Here is a 20,417-nt window from a genome sequence, read left to right on the forward strand (position 1 = left end):
ATGCACAATGGAGAGCCTACCACAGGGGTTGCCACAGGTTGTGATATACCTTGTTGATATACTCATTACTGGGGCAACATAAGCAAAACATCTGGCAAATTTAGAAGAAGTGTTAAAAAAGATTTTGGGAGGCTGCAGTTCACTTCAAGAAACAAAAGTGCACTTTTCAAGCCAGGGATATGACTTACCTGAGACACAGGATCAATGCTCAAGGGTTACACCCTGTTGAGTAGAAAGTTAGGCTATAAGAGAAGCACCTTTCCTCACGAACATGCTTGAACTTGAATTGTTTCTAGGAATAGTCAATTATTATGGTGGTTTTTGCCAAATCTATCCACTGTGCTGCCCCCCTTACACGCCCTGCTAAAGAAGCACCACTGCTGGTTTTGGGGAGTTCCTCAGGGAACAGCTTTCAACAAGGTGAAGCAATTGCTGCAGCCTTCAAGCCTACTTGTACACTTCGGCCCTTTGAAGGAACTAATACTGACGTATGACGCCTCTCTATTTGGCATTGGGGCAGTGTTGTCCCATGAAATAGCTGACAGCTCGGAAAGGCTGATAGGGTGTGTCAAGAATACTATCAGTAGCTGAAAGAGGCTACTCAGAAATCGTAAAAGAGGGCCTATCAATAGTTTTTGGCATTAAAGGTTCCATCAATATCTACATGGGAGGCACTTCACTATTGTTTCAGACCACAAGCCGCTGTTAGGCCTTTTTAAGAAGAACAAGGCTATACCACCCATTGCCTCTGAGAATTCAGAAGTGGGCATTGATCCTGGCCGCATATGAATACACCTTCAAATGCCAACAAGGGGTACATTTTGCAAATGCAGACACCTTGAGTCACCTGCCCTTGAGAGAAAGTATTACATGTACACCTATTCCTCAAGAAATTGTCTTGGCCTTAAACTTTTTGGATACGCTACCAGTCTATGTGAAACAAATCAAAACCTGGACCAGTCAGGATCCACTGTTATACAGAGTATGAGATGAAATCCTTATGGGATGGGGAAATGAAGCAGTTTCAGGGGATATGAAACCCTACTCCATCTGTAAACATGAACTTAGTTGTCAAGATGCTATTGTGCTATGGGGAGCATGAGTGGTTGTTCCTCTGCCAGGCCAGAATCTCCTCCTGATGGAATGTCAGTGGCCAACCTGGTATCTTGAAAATGAAAATGTTAGCCAAGAGTTAAGTATGGTGGTTCAGAATCAACACCGATACTCAGGACATGGTAAGGCGCTGTCAACAGTGCCAGTTGCAGCAGAACTTGCCAGCCACAGTGCCACTACATGCTTGGGAATGGCCTGGGCAATCGTGAGTTCACATTTATGTCGCTTTTATGTAGGACCATTTATGGGTACAATGTTCCTCCTTGAAATTGATGCAAGAGTGGATAGAAATTTGCGGTGAAAACACCGACATCGATGGCGACTATCGAAAGCTGCGGCACTGTTTTGCAACTCATGGTCTGCCTGGACAAAATCATTGTGTCTGATTTTAATGGGGCAGTGTTCATGAGTATGGAGTTTCAAACCCTCACCACTCAATGGTATAAAACACACAGGCCTGAATTTTTCCCTTGGCCGTCCCGGGAACAGTCAGGAAATGAGCCCTCGACCGCAATTTCTCACTGGCTGGCCAATTAATGGCCTGCCAGCATGAAACGCACACTGAAAAGCTCAGCGCTGCCAGGATGGGGACGGGAAGAGAGTGGGCGATGATGTCACTGTGAGTGTGGGTAAGTGCTGCGAGAGAGCTCCCTGAAGACAGACAGCTACCTCAGGGAGCAGCAGACCTGCAAATAATAAAGGAAAGCATTAAAAAAAGCTGCAAAAAATGTCCATGCAGCACAATCAAGCACCTGAAAGCATACTTCATAAAAGTGCTGCCCCCAGATATTCCTTTTTATTTTATTTTCTAACAGAGATTTTATCCCGCCCTTGGATGAAGTTTCATGAAAAATGTAAGGGCCGCCTGGTCGATTCACCCGTCCGCCAACCGTAAGGTCGAGCTGTTAATAAAGACGGCGTTCTACCAACCAGCATCGGACGGCTTAGCTGAGAGAGCCATCCAAACTTTTAAATCTGGTCTGAAGAAGTTATCAGGTGGATCTTTAACAACAAAACCCTCACATTTTCTGCTGAGTTACTGTACCACCCCACATGCAACGGAAGGTGTTCCTCCTGCTGAACTGTTCATGAAGTGTCGTCTCAGGACGAGGTTAAAGTTCTTGTGTTTCCAAATTTGCAGGGGAGGGTAGAGTCAAGTCATTGCAACCAGAAGACAAGTCATGATTGTCACAGTAAAGTTAGTAATTTCTTGACTAATGAAAATGTGTACATGAGAAATCTTAGTAGCGGTCCTTGGTGGATTCCCGGAAGGGTAGTCTCTCTGAAATCGGACCTCTTTCGTATCAAGTAAGGATAGAGGGATGGATTGTTCACAAGCATGTTGACCATTTGAGGGATAGAGAGGCACACTCACAGTCAGTGTTACCACTGACTGTTGGTGAACCTGTGTACACTGAAGGTTCTGGTCGACTTGTAAACGTCAAGGACATCCCTGTGGAAGTTAATGATAATGAACTGTTTGTACCAAATGTGGCTGCAAGTCCAGGGCAGCTGGAGCGGAGGACTGCCAGGGAGCAGGAGGTGACATGTCATGGCCCTACAAAAGGAGGAGCTCTGAGCAGGGGATAGCAGAGCCCACATGCCCAGTCAAAAGGGCTAGGGCTGAGCCGGAGCTGGTGGTCCTCCAGGAGGTGCCCATTAGTGCAATTCCAGAAAATGTCGATCCCGTAGAAGCCTCCCAACCTGTTGAACCACGTCACTCGATATGACCTCGAAAACCACCCCAAAAACTTAATCTATTACAATGGGGTCTATTTTAAGCATTGTGTAATTTAAGTCCAGGCTAATGACATATGTAATTATTTCTAGAATTCACCAAATTCTTGGTTCAATTGTATAAAACAATTGTTAAATTAAAAGATGTACGAAGGAGTTAAGTGGGGAGGGATGCGATGACTGTCACTTTAAGATCTGTTCACATAATTTGTTAAATCAATGTGTGGCTAGTGCAGGGAATAAATTCTAGGAGGGGTTGCCTAGGAAAAAGAAGATGGCTGTATGTGGGGCTGGCTGGATACAAGCAACCATGGAAGGTCTCGGGTAAATAAAGTTTGTTTTGTTTCGTTTTGCTTTGTTTGACTAAGAAGCCTCCCAGGGCATGTTTCTACAAGCTTCATGTTGGAATCCCTCCAATCAGGTTTTTGCCCCTATCACATGACTGACATGGCATTTATCAAAATGACAAATGACAAATGACATATTTTATAACTGTTACCGAGGTAAACTACCCCTCCTCCTCCTTCTTGACCCGTCTGCAGTCTTTAACACGGTTGACCACACCATTATTCTCTGCCTCTTCTCCGTTGTCCAGCTAGGTGGAATTGCACCCATCTGGTTCCTTTATTATCCATCCATATAGCCAGATATAAGCTCTTCCCACTCCCAGACTAATTCTCATCTACATGCTGCCCATCGGTGACACCATTCAAAAACACAATGTTAGAGTCCACATGTGCGCTGATGACACCCAGCTCTGCCTCACCACCACTCTCTTGAAGCTTCCACCATCGCTGAATTGTCAGACTGCTTATCCAGCACTGGATGAGCAGAAATTTCCTCATCTAAGTATTATGAAGGCCAAAGTCATTTGTCTTCAGTCCCTGTCAGGAATTCCATTCTCTAGCCACAGATGCCATCTCTTTCACTTGCATTTGAGAGGCTGAATTACCATTCATAACCTTGAGGACATTTTTCACACTGAGATCAGCTTCCAACCAGATATCTGTGCCATCACTAAAGACCACCTATTTCCACCTCCATAACATTGTCTGACTCCACCTCCTCTTAGATGCTGAAAATCTCAGCCATTTTTTGCCTCCAGACATGACTATTCCAGTACATTCGCAGCTGGCCTCTCGCTTTCCATGCTCCAAAAGCTTAAGCTGATCCAAAGCCCGTTCATCCATCACCCTTGTGCTCAGTAACATATCTGATGCTCAGGTTAAGCAACAGTTTGATTTTAAAATTTTGAAATTCCTTCAAGCCTCACCACTCCCTGCTTCTGTATTCTCCTCCAGCCCTACAACCCACTGAGATACATAAGCTTCTCCAATTCTGACTTCATGAACATTCCCCATTTCAATCACTCTACCATTGGTGGCTGCCTCAGCCTGAATCTCTGGAATTTCTTCCATCAGCCTCTGTTTCTCTACCTCACTTTCCCCCTTTAAGATGCTCCTTTAAACATGCATCTTTGACCAGGCTTTTGGTCAACTGCCATGATATCATCGTTTATGTGACTCAGTGTCAAATTTTGGATGATAATGCTCCTCTGAAGCACCTTGAAACATTTTACTATATTAAAAGTGCTATAGGGTTTTTGTTGTTTCTTTGATTAGCAAAATAGGCTGGGATATTTTTGACCTTTTTTGAATAGAATTTAAAGTATAGATATTGTTTAAAATACTTTAGGGAACACATTTAAATGGATGGCTACCACAATAGTTGACAGCACATGGGTGCTGATTGTATCAGTTGGTCCCTTCCAGAGTCTTCTGGCTATAGTATTTTGTTTCTTTGCATTTCAAAAGAAGTTTTCGGAACAGTTGGATGGTGTGGACAAGTGCCTTGAACCCATTCTGTGCTACTTAGAAGGATGGATGATTATAAAAACAAAAAAACTGTGGATGCTGGAAATCCAAAACAAAAACAGAATTACCTGGAAAAACTCAGCAGGTCTGGCAGCATCTGCGGAGAAGAAAACAGTTGACGTTTCGAGTCCTCATGACCCTTCGACAGAACTTGAGTTCGAGTCCAAGAAAGAGTTGAAATATAAGCTGGTTTAAGGTGTGTGGTGGGGGGGGGGGGGGCGGAGAGAGAGAGAGAAGTGGAGGGGGGGTGTGGTTGTAGGGACAAACAAGCAGTGATAGAAGCAGATCATCAAAAGATGTCAACAACAATAGAACAAAAGAACACATAGGTGTTAAAGTTGGTGATATCATCTAAACGAATGTGCTAATTAAGAATGGATGGTAGGGCACTCAAGGTATAGCTCTAGTGGGGGTGGGGAGAGCATAAAAGATTTTAAGATATTTAAAAATAATGGAAGTAGGTGGGAAAAGAAAAATCGATATAATTTATTAGAAAAAAAAGGAAGGGGGAAACAGAAAGGGGGTGGGGATGGGGGAGGGAGCTCACGACCTAAAGTTGTTGAATTCAATATTCAGTCCGGAAGGCTGTAAAGTGCCTAGTCGGAAGATGAGGTGTTGTTCCTCCAGTTTGCGTTGGGCTTCACTGGAACAATGCAGCAAGCCAAGGACAGACATGTGGGCAAGAGAGCAGGGTGGAGTGTTAAAATGGCAAGCAACAAGGAGGTTTGGGTCATTCTTGCGGACAGACCACAGGTGTTCTGCAAAGCGGTCGCCCAGTTTACGTTTGGTCTCTCCAATGTAGAGGAGACCACATTGGGAGCAACGAATGCAGTAGACTAATTTGGGGGAAATGCAAGTGAAATGCTGCTTCACTTGAAAGGAGTGTTTGAGCCCTTGGACGGTGAGGAGAGAGGAAGTGAAGGGGCAGGTGTTGCATCTTTTGCGAGGGCATGGGGTGGTGCCATAGGAGGGGGTTGAGGAGTAGGGGGTGATAGAGGAGTGGACCAGGGTGTCCCGGAGGGAGCGATCCCTACGGAATGCCGATAGGGGGGTGAAGGGAAGATGTGTTTGGTGGTGGCATCATGCTGGAGTTGGCGGATGATTAGTCTGGCATGAAATGGTATTGGTGAGGCTGCAGCACTAATTAGAATTGCACTGACGGCTGCAGTAACTATTGGCACAATGTCCATCACAGAAATGTCAACAGGCCTCCATCAGTAAGGGACTGGAGGACATCTGAAATACACTTTCTTCTTTCTAGCAGAAAAGGGCTGAAACACTTCAACTGAAATTAATATTTAGAAAAAAAAATTGACATGAATCAAAAACGCTCTAGTCAGATGAGAGGTGACATTTCTCTCACTGTATATAATGGATTCACTGACAGGTACCTGTGTGATAAACTGATGCTTTTCACACTGTATAAATAGATTTACTGACACAAACAAGTGTGACAAAGTGACGTTTTTCACATTGGGGTTGAATTTTTTCAGGCTTCACGGACCTGCTGCCTCAACTTTGGTAGGAGACCCTGAGGGAAATGATGGAACTGGCGAAGTCCATCGTTTTCCCGGGGTTTTAATGGTAGAAGACTGGTGGAACTTATGGTGACTTTCAATCACGCTGTGCTTTGATAAGTTGAATTACTGCAGGGGCGGAATTTTACGGTTGCTACCACTGGCAAGATTTTCTGGGACCATAAGATTCCACCCCAGGGGCAGAATTTGTGTGCGTGCACGCGCCCGACATGCCTAAGTGTAATATGACGTGCAATGACGTCGGGCATGCGTCTTGACATCATCGTGCACTTGGGCGATATTTCATTTGCCGGGCGTGCACCAGAGCTGGCTGCATGTCCGCCGATAATTGAAAGGCCTATTAAGGCCATTAACAAGCTAATTAAAACCAAATTAACGCTGCCCGTCCAACCTTATGGTTGGTGGGCAGACAAAAAAGCCAAGCGGCCTTTACATTTTTTAGGAAACCTCATTCACGAGCAGGATGAGGTTTCCTAATGCAAGCAAATATTAACTAAAGACTTTATTTTTGAATTAAAGACATGTCCCAGCTCATATGACAAAGTCACATGAGGGGGCATGCTTTTTTACATTTTTACTGTCTTTATTAATTTTTTAAAAAGCGAACTGCGTGCCAGGCCCGCTCTCCCTCCTCCCCCTCCCACCCACACAGGTAGTGCTGAGCGCTGCCGCTCACAATCCATGATCCTTAATTGGCCCACCCTCATGAATTCACAAAGTGGATCGGATCAGGGTCGGCTTCCCAACCACCCCTGCCTGCCATCGCCGAGCCCACCCATCAAGGGAAAATTACTGGCTCAGGTCTAACAGTGACACAGTGACATTTCTTGTATTATCTCAGTATCAATTAAATTGTTAATGATTACCAGTGTGCCACAGGCATCTGTAACATGTCATGGTCAGGCTACAAACAGCAGGTAATTGTAATGACACCAGATTTAAGACCCCCATTCACTGTTAAATACCCTCCATGCTTGACTTCATGCATGATTTTTGATTTGAGATCAAACAGTAGACTATAAGAACTTTTATTAACAGGAAATGCCAATTAGACCTAACAAAGCCATCTCTTTTTTTTCATTGATAAGAACCACTGACCTCCTTTTCTTCATATCTATCAATCCATCCACTCTGCGAAAATTCATTTAGTTTTCCCTTTGTCACATTCTATACTGTCCATTTCAAAGGCCTTCTCAGTTAACTAATTGCACAACCTTTGTTTTATTTGCTAATGGGATGTGGACATCACTGGAAGGTAGGTATTTAATGTCAAACCCTAATTATTCTTGAAAAGGTGCTGGTGAGCCACCATCTTAAACCACTGCACTCTGTGTGGTATAGGTACGCCCATAGTGCTGCTAAGTAGGTAGTTCCAGGATTTTGACCCAGCGACAGTAAAGAAACATCTATATAGTTCCAAGCCGGGATGTTATGTGACTCGGAAGAGACCCTGCAGATGCTGGTGTTCCCATACACCCTCTGACCTTGTTCTTAGAAGCTCAGGGTTTGGAAGATAATCTTGCAGAAGACTTGGTGAGTTGCTGTAATGCATTTTGTAGATGGAACACACTGCAGCCACAGTGTACCGATGGTAGAGGGAGTGAATGGTTAAGGTGGTGGATTGCGTGCCAATTAATGACTGCTTTGTCCTGGATCAAACACAAGGCCAGAAGACAACAATTAGATAATTAATAAACATCCATCTCTCCTATTAATTCTTTCTCTCTCTGACGAGCATCCCTTCTTACTCCCAGTTTCCTCTACTTTTATACATATTTGATTTTTTGACATATAATGATTAATTTGCTGGAATCAACTTTGTGAATTCTGTATCAGTGCCTGTTGACTAAGTTAGATCCCTGCTACTCCTGCTGAGCACCAGTATTTTTCATAATATTGAACATTTCAGTTAGGTCACCTTGAAGTTCACTATAATAACTATATTAATAGCCTTTTCTTTTCATGGGAAAAAATTAAGAACAATGAAACAGATTGAACTGTGAACAGTAATCCCCCAACTCCTTTAAACAACAATAATATTTGATCAGAGAAAAAATAACTTAATGAATGTCAGGTATGCTATTAACTTACGGGACAATTAGCCATACTAAGGTTGCAGGGAGAAGGTCGTTGAGAGGCACATTGAATAATGGTCCACTCCTGCCTTGTTGCAAGATTTGCTGGTTTTTCACCATCTCTGCAGAGGCTGATTCAGGAACCTTTAGCCTGTCCTGCGATTAATTATCCCCCTGAGGAGTTACCATTGCATTAAACTCATTAAAAAATAATTTTCTGCACTGATTGTCAGTATCTACTCCCTAGAAGTGAGTTCACACTGTAAGATTGATAAAGACTACACTGCCCTCTGCACAAAGACTTTGTCACACCTAATATTAAAGTATGTTCTTCATTTTCTGTCATGACAGAGGGATGAGTATTAAAGATATAGACCACAAGGTGAGCACATGTAGGCTATTGAAAATTCTTCACCTTCCTCATCATCTGAGACATTAATCCAGAGTTATTTATTAATAGTAAAATTATGCAGCATGCAGCAAAATGCAATGGTCCCAGATACCTTGGTTAGATTGTATTAAAGAGCTTCCCCTTTTATATCTTCAAAGCACCCGAGGCTGCCTTTTGAGTACTAGTGGGCTGTTCATTTACCATCCTATGAACTTCATTGATGTTCAGTAGGGGTAGCAGGGAAGTGAATTTGAGATCAGCCACTGGTGCAGAGGATAGCCCTCTCTGATCATCTATCCTGGTAACTGCTTTTCAGAAATTGCACCATTAAAATGCTCCTCCTGAGTTCTCTAGCACTTTGTGAATCTTCCTTTGAGTTTCCATAGTGCACTTTAAAACAGAAGAATCATAGCAGCTCTCTCGACAGTAGGAAATTCACATACATTATGAAATGGTTATAATCACACCCTCTTCTGACTAAAATGTTGGTTGCATTCTAATAAGGATGCAGTCAATTGTATGTGGCACCTGCAGCCTCTCTGTAAAATTTGATGGCCCTCTTATTCAGATGTGTAGTTCACTGGGAGTGGTTATGAACTTGACAAGGTATAAATGACTGCACCATGTTGCTGCATGTGCCCTGTGTGAGAAATAACCAACCTATTCTACAGGAACCTGGAAAGCATGAGTTGAGGAAACAGAGGAAGGGATGAAGCATGTTAGAGCTCCAGTACTGTACACTGAGAAGAGAGATGAATCTCAACGTGATGTGATCTGAGGTCAAATAAATTAAAAACCCTAATGCATTTATCAAGATGAGAGAATACACTGCTGAGGAATGAACAATGCAATATTGAGTGAATTATTGAGTTTAGAGCAGATTTGTAGTGCTTTTCCTTAACAATGTGCTATAACCTTCCATGCCCCAAGTAGGAATGTGTGGTATTTCAGTCCCTCCACAGCACCCAATATTCCATTCGGATTGACCGACCGACTGGTACCAAATTACGAGCAGTGTTATGTTGTGGCTTCATGTTCACTGTTAGAAGTGGTTTCACATAATGCACCTTCATTTCATTGTGAACTTGCACAACATGGAGAGACTCCAGGACCGATTCAACTCTGTTTAAACCTGGGTACCATCACTGAAAACACAAAAAAAATTAATCATAATTTTTCCATATTTATAATTGACAGGAGATTTTTACTAAACAGAGTAGGTCCTCTTTAATAGATGAATTAGGTCATTGGCAGGCTAAGTAGTTTCACTGATTTGAGACAATCTGATCTAATTGATGCTGATGAGATCTATTTCCTGTTTCTTTGTTGGTACTTCTCCATTGTCTGATTTTATCATTCCCACATGAATAGGCAGCAAAGCAGTTGTACAAAGAGTCTGTGTACTTGTACCTGACAGCAATGGGGTAGGAAGCATAAGAAAAGAAGCTTCTCATCTCCAACACGAGAAATATGATGAATTATAAAGATAGTGGGGTGAATTTTTTCTTTATTTTCAGTGCATTACTGCTGTATAAATGGTACAGAATTTATTTTAGGCAGCTAATTTGGACAGAGGCAATTTGCACCATTAAAATGCTCCTCCTGAGTTCTCTAGCACTTTGAACCTTCCTGTGATTTTCCACTGGTCTTACAATTATACATCAAAATGAGGGTAATTACTGCAGCAGCTCTAAGCTTCCTAGATTTATGCTTCCAATGCACCCTTGTTAACTTGGGCTGAAATCCTGAATTTCCTTGATATCAGTTTTGCCATTATTATGCATCAATGCCTTCACGAAGATGTATGAAAGAATGGGCCTTGGGTTAAACATTTGGAAGACAAAGATCTTTTACTAGCCTGCACCTGCTGTGCAACACTGCCCCTCTCTGAATATCAAGTTCCACAGTGAAGTATTGGACAGGATTGATCATTTCTCATAACTTGGGAGCCTCCTCTCAGTAAGGGCAGACATCGACGATGAAACTAAACTTTGCTTCCAGCGTATGAGGAAAATAGTATTTGATGACAAAGAACTCCAAACCTAGCACCAAGCTCATGGTCTGCAGGGCTGCGTTACATGCCCTTCTGTAGGTATCAGAGACATAATCAATGCATTGCAGAGAAATATCACCAATGATGCCTCCGCAAAACACTGCAAATTCAATAGCAGGATAGGTGCTCCAATATCAGTGTCCTCTCTCGCAGGCTAACACATCGAGTATTGAGGCATTGGTTATGGTTAATCAGCTACTTTGGGTGGGTCACATCGTCCGCATGCCTGACACAAGACTCCCCAAATAATATCTCTACTTCGAGCTTTGTCATGGCAAGCAGTTACCAGGAGGGCAAAGGGAACATTTTGGGGACATCCTCCAAGCCTCCCTGAAAAAATACAACTTCCCCAGCAGTTTGTAGGAATCTCATGCTTGAGACCGCCCAAGATAGAGAAGAAGCATCCGCGAAGATGCCAACCATTTCAAATGTCTCCGACAGGCCCAGGTGGAGGCCAAGCTCAAACAGCGGAAGGAGTGCATCAAAATCCAAGCATCCCACCCAACCTGCCTCGCCAAACACTACCTTCCCCACCTGTGGCCAAGTGTGCGGATCCAGCATTGGACTTTTTAGTCACTTCAGGATCCGCAAACCCCGAGTTGGAAGAAAGCCATCCTTGGTTCCTGGGGGACTGCCTATGAAGAAGTATTGTGCTGTTTTTATGCTAGACAGGCCATTCACCAGCAGAGGGAGTTCATGCACATTTCTTGGAGTAAATTCTTGGAAACGTTTTTGGTACAGCTCTGGTGTAACTGCAGTGAAGAGACAGTGTAAGTTGCTGATTTCTCTCCAGCAAGTCACTGTGCAACAGTATGGTAGAGCTCTTAGGCAGCACTTTAAATATCCACCCTCTTAAAGCAATAGTCACATTACTAACTCTTCACATGACATCCTGAACCAAGGCACCGACAATTCCTTACACGAGGGGCTGGATTTTCAAATGGTTGCAGGCTCAGGAGCCGGCGTGCACAAGATTTCAAAATTGCGACCCTGGAAGTCTTCTTGGGATCCCAAGATGGTTTGAAATTTTCAAGGGCTGGGGGTGATGAGGGGGCAAGAACCTTTAAGAACAAAACATAAAATCAGAAAATGCTGGAAATACTCAGCAGATCTGGCAGCATCTGTGGAGAGAGAAACAGAGCTAATGATTCAAGTTTGTGACCTTTCATCAGAAAGCTCCTTTTGGAGCTTGCTAAGGGATCTGTGAAATCAGGAATGCAATTTTTAATGTTAATTTTGGTGAACAGTTTGGTGCATGTTAGTACACAGCTGTTGGATTCGCTGCAAGGCTAAAGAAAAGTTCCTCTTGTGACAGAGAATGTTAGTGGACCTGCGGGTAATTTATGCTGAAACGTATGCACTGCCTTGGTTTAGCCTGGACACCCTCTTAATAGTTAACCTCCAGGGCCACTTCTGAGAATGCTCTCTTTATCAAGGCAGCAACTGGCCTCAATATGGCTGCAGGTTGCCTTGCATGTGGGCAGCTACCACCTCCTGAGGCACTTGGCGCCACTAATTGGGTGCTGAATTTGCCTCCTGCTAATTAGGGCATGTATAATTTAGAATAGCATTGTAAGAGCGATCTGGTTAGGATCTGTCATTCATTTGAATGTCGGGTTCTTGATCCCTCTTTGAAAGTCTTGTCCCAAGTGTTTTGCACAACTACTTAACATCCTCATATCTCCAAATCTCTCACTTCACCTCTCCCATCACAATGCTCACAGTCCTTCATTGACAGCGTTACCTTTACACACACAAACTTCTGTTCGTTCAGCTTGCAATGAAATAATTTTTTGTTTTGAACTATACTGCGAAATTGTCATACGATTTGTTATTTATCAACATGACAGCGAGTCAGGAAATAAGCTACTCAGTAGGTCCAGACGTCTTTATACATCTGAGCGTTCCTGGAAAGATCTAGCTAGGCCAAAGAAATTTTACTTCAGCTGAAAGGGTTTGTTGAAGAAAGTAAGGCTAAGATGCTGGTTCAGAGAATTTATATATTTTTAAAATCATCCATACCTTAGAATCTCATAGCACTTCAGGCCTTATTGTCCTATCTCACTATGCAAGTCTTTATAATTGAGCTTGAATAAAGTGCATCTTTTCATTTATTGCAACAATTTCTAGCCGTCCTACTCCTTATTCACACTGAGTTACACCTGGATATTTAAACATACTTTTATTCCTCCAATTCGAATGCTTCACCAGGCATGAATTTATGATTTTTGTTGCAAGGGATGACTGTTTGGCCTTGGACAAACTCACTGCAGGGTTCAGCATTCTTCCTAAGCAGTGTGTGGTTACTTTCTACATGCCTTTTGTATGATACTCTGAAGGGATCATTCAGGTAACCAGCATGTATCCCTGTCCTGACAAATGACAATCTCATGCAGTTCCACCCCAGCCGCTATCATTCTACTGGGCCCTGCAATTGCAAATGTTGTCCACTGCCTTATGGAATAGCTCCTCAATGGCAGCTATCAAATTCTGAAAGTCTTGAGAGACAACAACCTGTATCACAGCTCTAAGTCTCTGAGGGCACTTTGCAAAGTTCCTTCTAAACTGTCCCTCGCTGTCACTCAGGATGGGAGGAAATTCCTGCCCGAAGGCAATGGACCTTTGGCTGATCTGTCAAATTTTCCATCCTGCCCATGACGATTCCCGCTGCAGGTGGACCCAGAAAATCCTGGCCTACTTTGGTCTGTACTCCTGCGTAGATGAAGTTACCCTCTGGACCCCAGCTGCTTCTTTGTTGGGAGAATGTCACAGGCCACACTGAAGCCACCATATACTGAAGCTTGCAAGGACAACATATCCCTGATGCTGCCACAAATGAGGGCTGTAGCCACCAGAGTTATACCGGTCATTCATGCATACTTGATCCTTCTGACCTTTGGCTGTCAAAAGTTACTTGTGGTAGCCGAGTGTTCAAAATGACGTTTTTTGATCCTCTAATGTTGGCTCTTCCTATCATTGTGAAGCAGAATTCACCAAGCGTTGGATTGTTCACCCACTAATAAAGAACTTGAGTTGGGTTTAGATCATCATGAGATGTGTTAGTTTTACCCTATTGCTGATTGTGCTGTAATAGTAATCCTGCTCAGCATGAGAGGAACTGCAGATTCAGGCATTTGATGTATGTACTTGACTGAGGAGCCAATAGTGCGAAGCAACCATCTGTGTGATTATGACTGAGTGCCTCTAATTCAAAATCCCTCCTGACTTCGGAGCCTGTGCATATCTGTGATGTTTCTCAAGCATTTTTCTTTTCAGGCAAGTACCTGTGTGATATCCAGGTCCCATAACTTGGAAATCTATTACAGCTTTCTTTGCACCTTCCACTGGGAAGCTGGCACATTCTCAGGGATTCCTCCTCCTTTTGGCTCCATGGTGTCTTGTCACTTACCTGGGGGACGATTTTCCCCTCCGTGGGCGAGCCTGGGAATGGCTGCGAGACTGCCCGCGATCAGGCTCTGACCGTGAATTCACGCTGGCTGGCCAATTAACGCTGGGGTGGGGGCACGGGTGCTGAAGGGTGCGCTTGCGCAGGGAGCGCGCGCTGACAGCTCCCTGAAGGCACATAGCTGCCTAAGGGAGCTGACGGGTTTTAAGTACAAAAATAAACTTTTTACATATGAGATAAACATGTTCCCACGTGTGATTCAGTCACATGAAGAGGGTCATGTAAAACAGGATGTTAAAATTTTTGGGTTTTCTTAAAGCACTGGAAACCTCATCCCGCCAGTAGATGGGTTTCGTTAAAGATGCAAAGATCGCCCGGCCCATTCGTTTGCCCGCCTACTGAACAGTTGAGCGGGCAGTGACAAATGCATTCATTAATTACTTAAGGGCCTTAATAGGCCTCTTAATTGCTGCCTCTCATGTGTGCCCGCTGACCAAAAGATCACCAGAGTGTGCAATGACGTCGGGATGCTTGCCTGTGTCATTGTACACTCTTTTGCTCCCATTCGGGTTGGGAGCGCACATGCCTGCAGGACGAAAAATTCTGCCCCTGGCATAACATCCTCAATTACACCATCAAATTCCTACGGGGTGAAAAAGTCTCTTTCTTTACCTCCAAGTACTCTTGTGGTGTACTTCTTATCATTCTCCTTTTTACAGTAATATTTAGCCTTTTTTATGTTTTACACCTTCTTCTGTACTCCCTGCCAGGTCCTAATAGCACTAAATGCTCAGGTTTCAATCTCTGTCACATATTCTATGCTAGTGGCTTTTGAATCATATTTGAGTGTCAACCTATCAGAGTAAAATGGTCCTGTATTTCTGTGTTAAAGTGAGATTTAAGAGAATACAAGTATACTGATCATGTGACAGCACTGGCGAATGACTATACAGCGTGGGAAACTGGGAACTCTAAGTCTCTAGTTCTGGAGGCTTCTGAGTGAGCACATATGACCTGGTGCTCTGCCTGGTCCTCTGTCTCAATAAACCGTCACTGTTTATTCTTGCATCAGTCTCTCCCCATTATTGATTGCAAGCAGCAATTGATGAGAATGTAGGGAGGTGTGCAGTTAGAGTTTGTTTGGCCAATGAACTCATTTACCCAAATCATAAAAGTGGCGACGAGGATAAAGAACAAAAGAAAATAAATTTCAAGACGGGTGAGCAAAACATTGGAAAGAGCATCTGTGCTCTTGTAAAATAGGTGACAGCTGGCAATCGGAGCAGAAAGCAGTGCTGCAGTTGAAAATTTTAAAAAACTCTTCAGAATCACGATTGCGGAGATCCTACCAAAACTCAAAGACCGTGAAACCCAGAGAAAAAACGACAGTCACAGAGACACAGTAAAAAAAAAGGTGACTGCTCTTAAAGCAGCTATACATTTAAAAGGATAAATACAAGAAAAATGGCTATGGACAGAAAATTATAAGAGACCCCAGAGAGAGGGCAACTTTCTGGTAAGCCAAATACCTAAGTTCATCACTACCTGGAAAGCCTATCAGAAGTGCAGTCCCCTTGCAGTCATTCACGATGTCGCAGTTCAGGCGTGTTGATCCATTTGACATCATTTCAGATGACTGGCCTCAGTATGTCAAATGCCTCGCGTTAATTTTTACCGCTAACAACATGGCGGGGGAGGAGAAGAGGGCAATTCTTTTGTCCTCACGAGGGAGCAAAATGTATGGGCTGATCCGCAGCCTTACATCACCTAGAACCCCAGATTCGAGGACTTTTGACGAGTTAATAAAAATTGTACAGAACCACCTGAGACCAAAGACCTCAGTTATTATGCAGCGCTTCAAGTTCAATTCAGGGAACAGGCTTCTGGAGGAGACAATAGTTGACTATGTAGCCATTTTGAAGGTATTAACTGAGCATTGCGAATTCAGAAAGTACATTAGTGATATGCTGACAGATCGGCTGATATAAGGGATTGGAGATGATACTATCCAAAGGCGTTTGCTAGCCGAACCTAGTCTAGACTTCCATAAGGCATTAGAATTAGCTACCACAATGGAGAATGCTGTTAGAAATTCCGAAGTGATAAAAGATGCTCAAAATGGCACCAACCATCTAGTAGAGCAGGAGGATTTAACAACAAAAGGCACAAAAACTTTGGACTCCACGGAAAGACGGGAAAAGTTCTCTCGGTCTAGACGATTGAAAAATGATGGTACTGCAGTGAAAACCCACAAAATGAATGAGAGAAATACAGCCAGGCCTCCAGTGAGTGAACGACAACTCAAACAAGTAGAGTGTTTTTTTTGCCACCACCGAGGCCGCATAAGGTGGCACTGCAGAGAAAGGCTAAAACAACACTATAAAGGCAGAAGGAAAAATCGTGAAATATCCCTCATGGAAGAGCCAGAAGAAATAGTATCAGACATCTATCCATTATATAACCTCAAAATGGTAGAACCGAGCCAACCTAAGCAGTCATTACAGTTAACAGACAACCCATTAAGGTGGAAGTTGATATGGAGTGTTGATGTCCATCATTGGAGAGCATACATTTAGATTCTGAGTAAAGGAACCCATCCTTTGAAGTTAGAAGTTTCTGACACAAAGCTGAGGGCATACACTGGTGAAGAAATAAATGCGAAAGGGGTATGTCAAGTTAAGGAACAGTCTGCAAAATTATCCCTATTTGTAATGTCAGGCAGGGGGCCGAGTCTCCTTGGAAGGAACTGGCTGGGAGAGATAAATCTTGAGGACCTGCGAACTTCCTAATTCGAATCCAGAAATGTTGCTGCACAAGGACCCAAAGATAAAAGCCTGTAGAAGTGTTACACTGGGGCAGAGTTCAAGCTGAAGTCAGCATCCTTTGAAAGGAAATGGAAAATCTATTTTGCGTTGGAAAATCTATTTTGCATTACCAAATTCAATCAACTCCCATTTGTGCCACAAAATAGATACGAAGAAGAAAAGGAAGAGTTCAGCCTGTCCTTGGCTGAGTTAAGGAAAAAATTAGCTGAGAAAGGGCAACAAATGCGATTCTCCAGGAAACTATTGATGAGAATAGGAATGAATTGGAAGAGCTGAAGCAGCAGCTGTGTAAAAGCCCTGAAGTTTTAAAGCTGGAAAGCCCTGAATTCTCAGAGAGCTGTCGGAAAACCCAACTACTAAGCTCATTCATGTTCAGCTTGCACCTGAGTCTAGTCCAGCCAGCAGCAAAATTAAAGAGAAGACAGAGATACAGGTCAGTGCTACCAAGAAAAGGACACACAGGAAGAAAGAAATTGTTGACAGTCCTCAGAAAGAAAAACAATGTTTTTTTTTCCTGTTCCTCTTTCTCCTCACATAGCATGTAGCTCATTGCTGTGTTGCTTTGTGCTTGTTGCCCATTATCTGTTTAAGCTTGGAGGAGAGGGGCAGCTGGAGTGAACGTGACTGCACCTAGATGATGGTGAAATCATCCACTGAGGGACATAGTGGGCAACTGCCCTAAAAGGTCTCAGAAACACCATCCAAAATTGTTGGGCTATGACACTCAACCTGTCAAAGGCATCCTGAGAGACATGACCTGTAAATGGTTATTGTGTAAATAGCTAATGTGTTTGAAGCTTGTTAGTTGTACTTTGAAATAAAGAGGGAGGGATGTAGTAAAATTAGGTACCCCTGTCCCTTTAAGAGAATGCAGGTATACTGATCATGTGACAGCGCTGATGAATCACTGTACAGCGCAGGCAACTGCGCTAGTTCTGGAGGTTTCTGAGTGAGCACATATGATCTGGTGCTCTGCCTTATGTCTCAATAAACCATCACTGTTTATTCTTACATCACTCTCTCTGTATCATTGATTGCAAGCAGCAATTGAGAAGAATATAGGCAGGCATGCAGTTAGAGTTCAGTTGGCCAATGAACTCATTTACCCAAAACATAAAATTCTCCATAAAACAGCTCATAAGCACATATAAAGCAAAATGGGTTAACAGGATTTGAAGTACATTGGTCATCTCTTTAAAAGAAAATGACTTTGTCCTTCCTGGAGTAATAAACCTTTCATATTCTCACTAGGGTAAACAGCTTCTTCATTGTATCAGAACTGTGAAATTATTATTATTACAGGTGTACTTTGTTTTTCCTCGATCCCACTAATGATGAACTTTCATGTTTCAAAATGGATCACTTCTACTATTTTGATAGTGAATTGGAAATAATGATGAAAAAGAGGCATTTATCTCAATTTTCAACAAATGGCAAATATGGTCCTGTACCTTTGTTGATGATGCTGTGGCATTTGTCTCGTTAGTGAAAGTCTGTGCATAATTGGCTGACCTTTGTTTCGTCTGAAGGCAAATGGAGCTTTTGTTTATCAATCTGCTTCAAACTTTTATCCTTGGACTCTAGCTGAACCCTCCCTTGTCGACCATCTCATGTTGTCCCATTTCACAGACAAATGCTTTGGCTTCAGGCTAGATTGCATTTTATTGATGCATCATGTCTCACATTGACTCAGTTACCCCATCCCTTTTACTGAGCTATAGTTGTCAGATCAAGGGGCATGCCTGTGCTAGAAAAGATGAGTTTGCATGTGGCATGTTAAGAGCTCAATTTGAATTTTTTAAAAACCAGCCAGTGGCTATAACAATGTAATGTCACTGTCTACACTTTTTTGGGTATTTTTCATTTGACTTACTTGAATTTTCCAGTCGACCATGAGCTAATGACTATGTGATAAACAAACCTAACAAGGCAGAAAGGTTTCAGCAGCAAAAATTGTAGCCAACAGAGCTTATGGCCTTGCTTGGAGATATCAAACAGAACAGACATCTCATTAAAAAATGTAATTTAACATGGCATGAAAAAAAGAGTAAAAGGTACAAGAGAGTAAAATATGAGAATTTAATCAACTTGAAGAGCCTCATGCACCATTGCGTCTATGGTCAGTTTGATTTAGCTTCAATCCTTTCAACAGCACAGACCCAAATTTAGGTTTAGAGAAATGCTTCTCTCCACTTGCATCTGTTTGCTATTTATACCACCAAATATAAAGTCAGACAGTAAAACTTATCAATGTCTCACAAGAAAAGAACAAAATGATTCAGAGTTCTTTTTTGCCTTTTTGCACGAAGCTTTACTCTTCAGTTCCTCCTTGTTCTTACAGAAGCCACTTGGTCAGCTTATGTACTCAGTTTATGCTGTTGCACAGAAGAAAAAGCTAGAAGTTGTGCAATAATCATTTGAGATGACTCACACTTTGCTTTCTCTCCCTTAAGGATAGATTAAGAATTCCTAAAATTCCTGTAGCACCTTAGTATTGCTTCTCTCAGCTCTCAGACTGCACAGCAGAAAATCTTATTTCTTTGCTTTCTAAATTGGCCTAAGAGACTTGCTTGCATATTTCATCGGTCAGGTAATTTGTATATTGTAATGATCACCACCATGTTATTTACAGCTTGAGGCATGCTTATATTAATGTAGAAAATAACCATTATCACTTAACAGTGTCTAGCTAATCAAACTGGCCCATTACTTGCAAAGAAACTCCTGGGGCAGAATTTTACAGCCCTGTTTCGGCGGGGATGGGGACATAAAATGCGGCGAGACATTCTAAACCCCATTGACAACACCGGGAATGTAAAATCCCGCTGTCGTAAAATTCCATCCCTGGTATGGTCTTCTCAGTACACCCTGTATGCTGAGAAAGTATGATCAGTCCTTTGTCTTTTATTTAATTTTGTAGGGGGTGGGGGTGTGTGTGTCAGCTTCACCTCTGACTCTGAGCGGTTTGAATCGCTCCCACTCCCTGACCTTGGACTTATTTGGGGGTTGTGACAAAGTGCAGCAGACAACTGGTTTTGGTGCAAGAAAGAAACTGAGTTTATCAAAGTCAGAAATGAATTTATAATATTAGGATTACACTGAGATTATACAGTCTTACAAAGTACACTTAGTTAAGAATGGAGAACACACGGCATAACGAGGGAAAATCATGTTACTAATCCCTTTACCCTTGTCCCTCCCCCAAACCTAACTAAATATAACTAGGAGAGGTCAGGGATCATGCTCACCAACTAGGGTTCCTTGACTGTTCGAAATCCGGCCAGGTAAGCCGGTTGCAGTTTTGGGGTACGCTCTTTGTGTCCTCTGGGGCCTGCCTACCCAACATGGTCCTGGTCTGTGGAATCTGCGAAGGTTCTTCAGTTGGGTGGAGTACGCGGTTGTGGA

This window comes from Carcharodon carcharias, chromosome 9, assembly GCF_017639515.1.
Source record: "Carcharodon carcharias isolate sCarCar2 chromosome 9, sCarCar2.pri, whole genome shotgun sequence".
Classification (NCBI taxonomy): Eukaryota; Metazoa; Chordata; class Chondrichthyes; order Lamniformes; family Lamnidae; genus Carcharodon; species Carcharodon carcharias.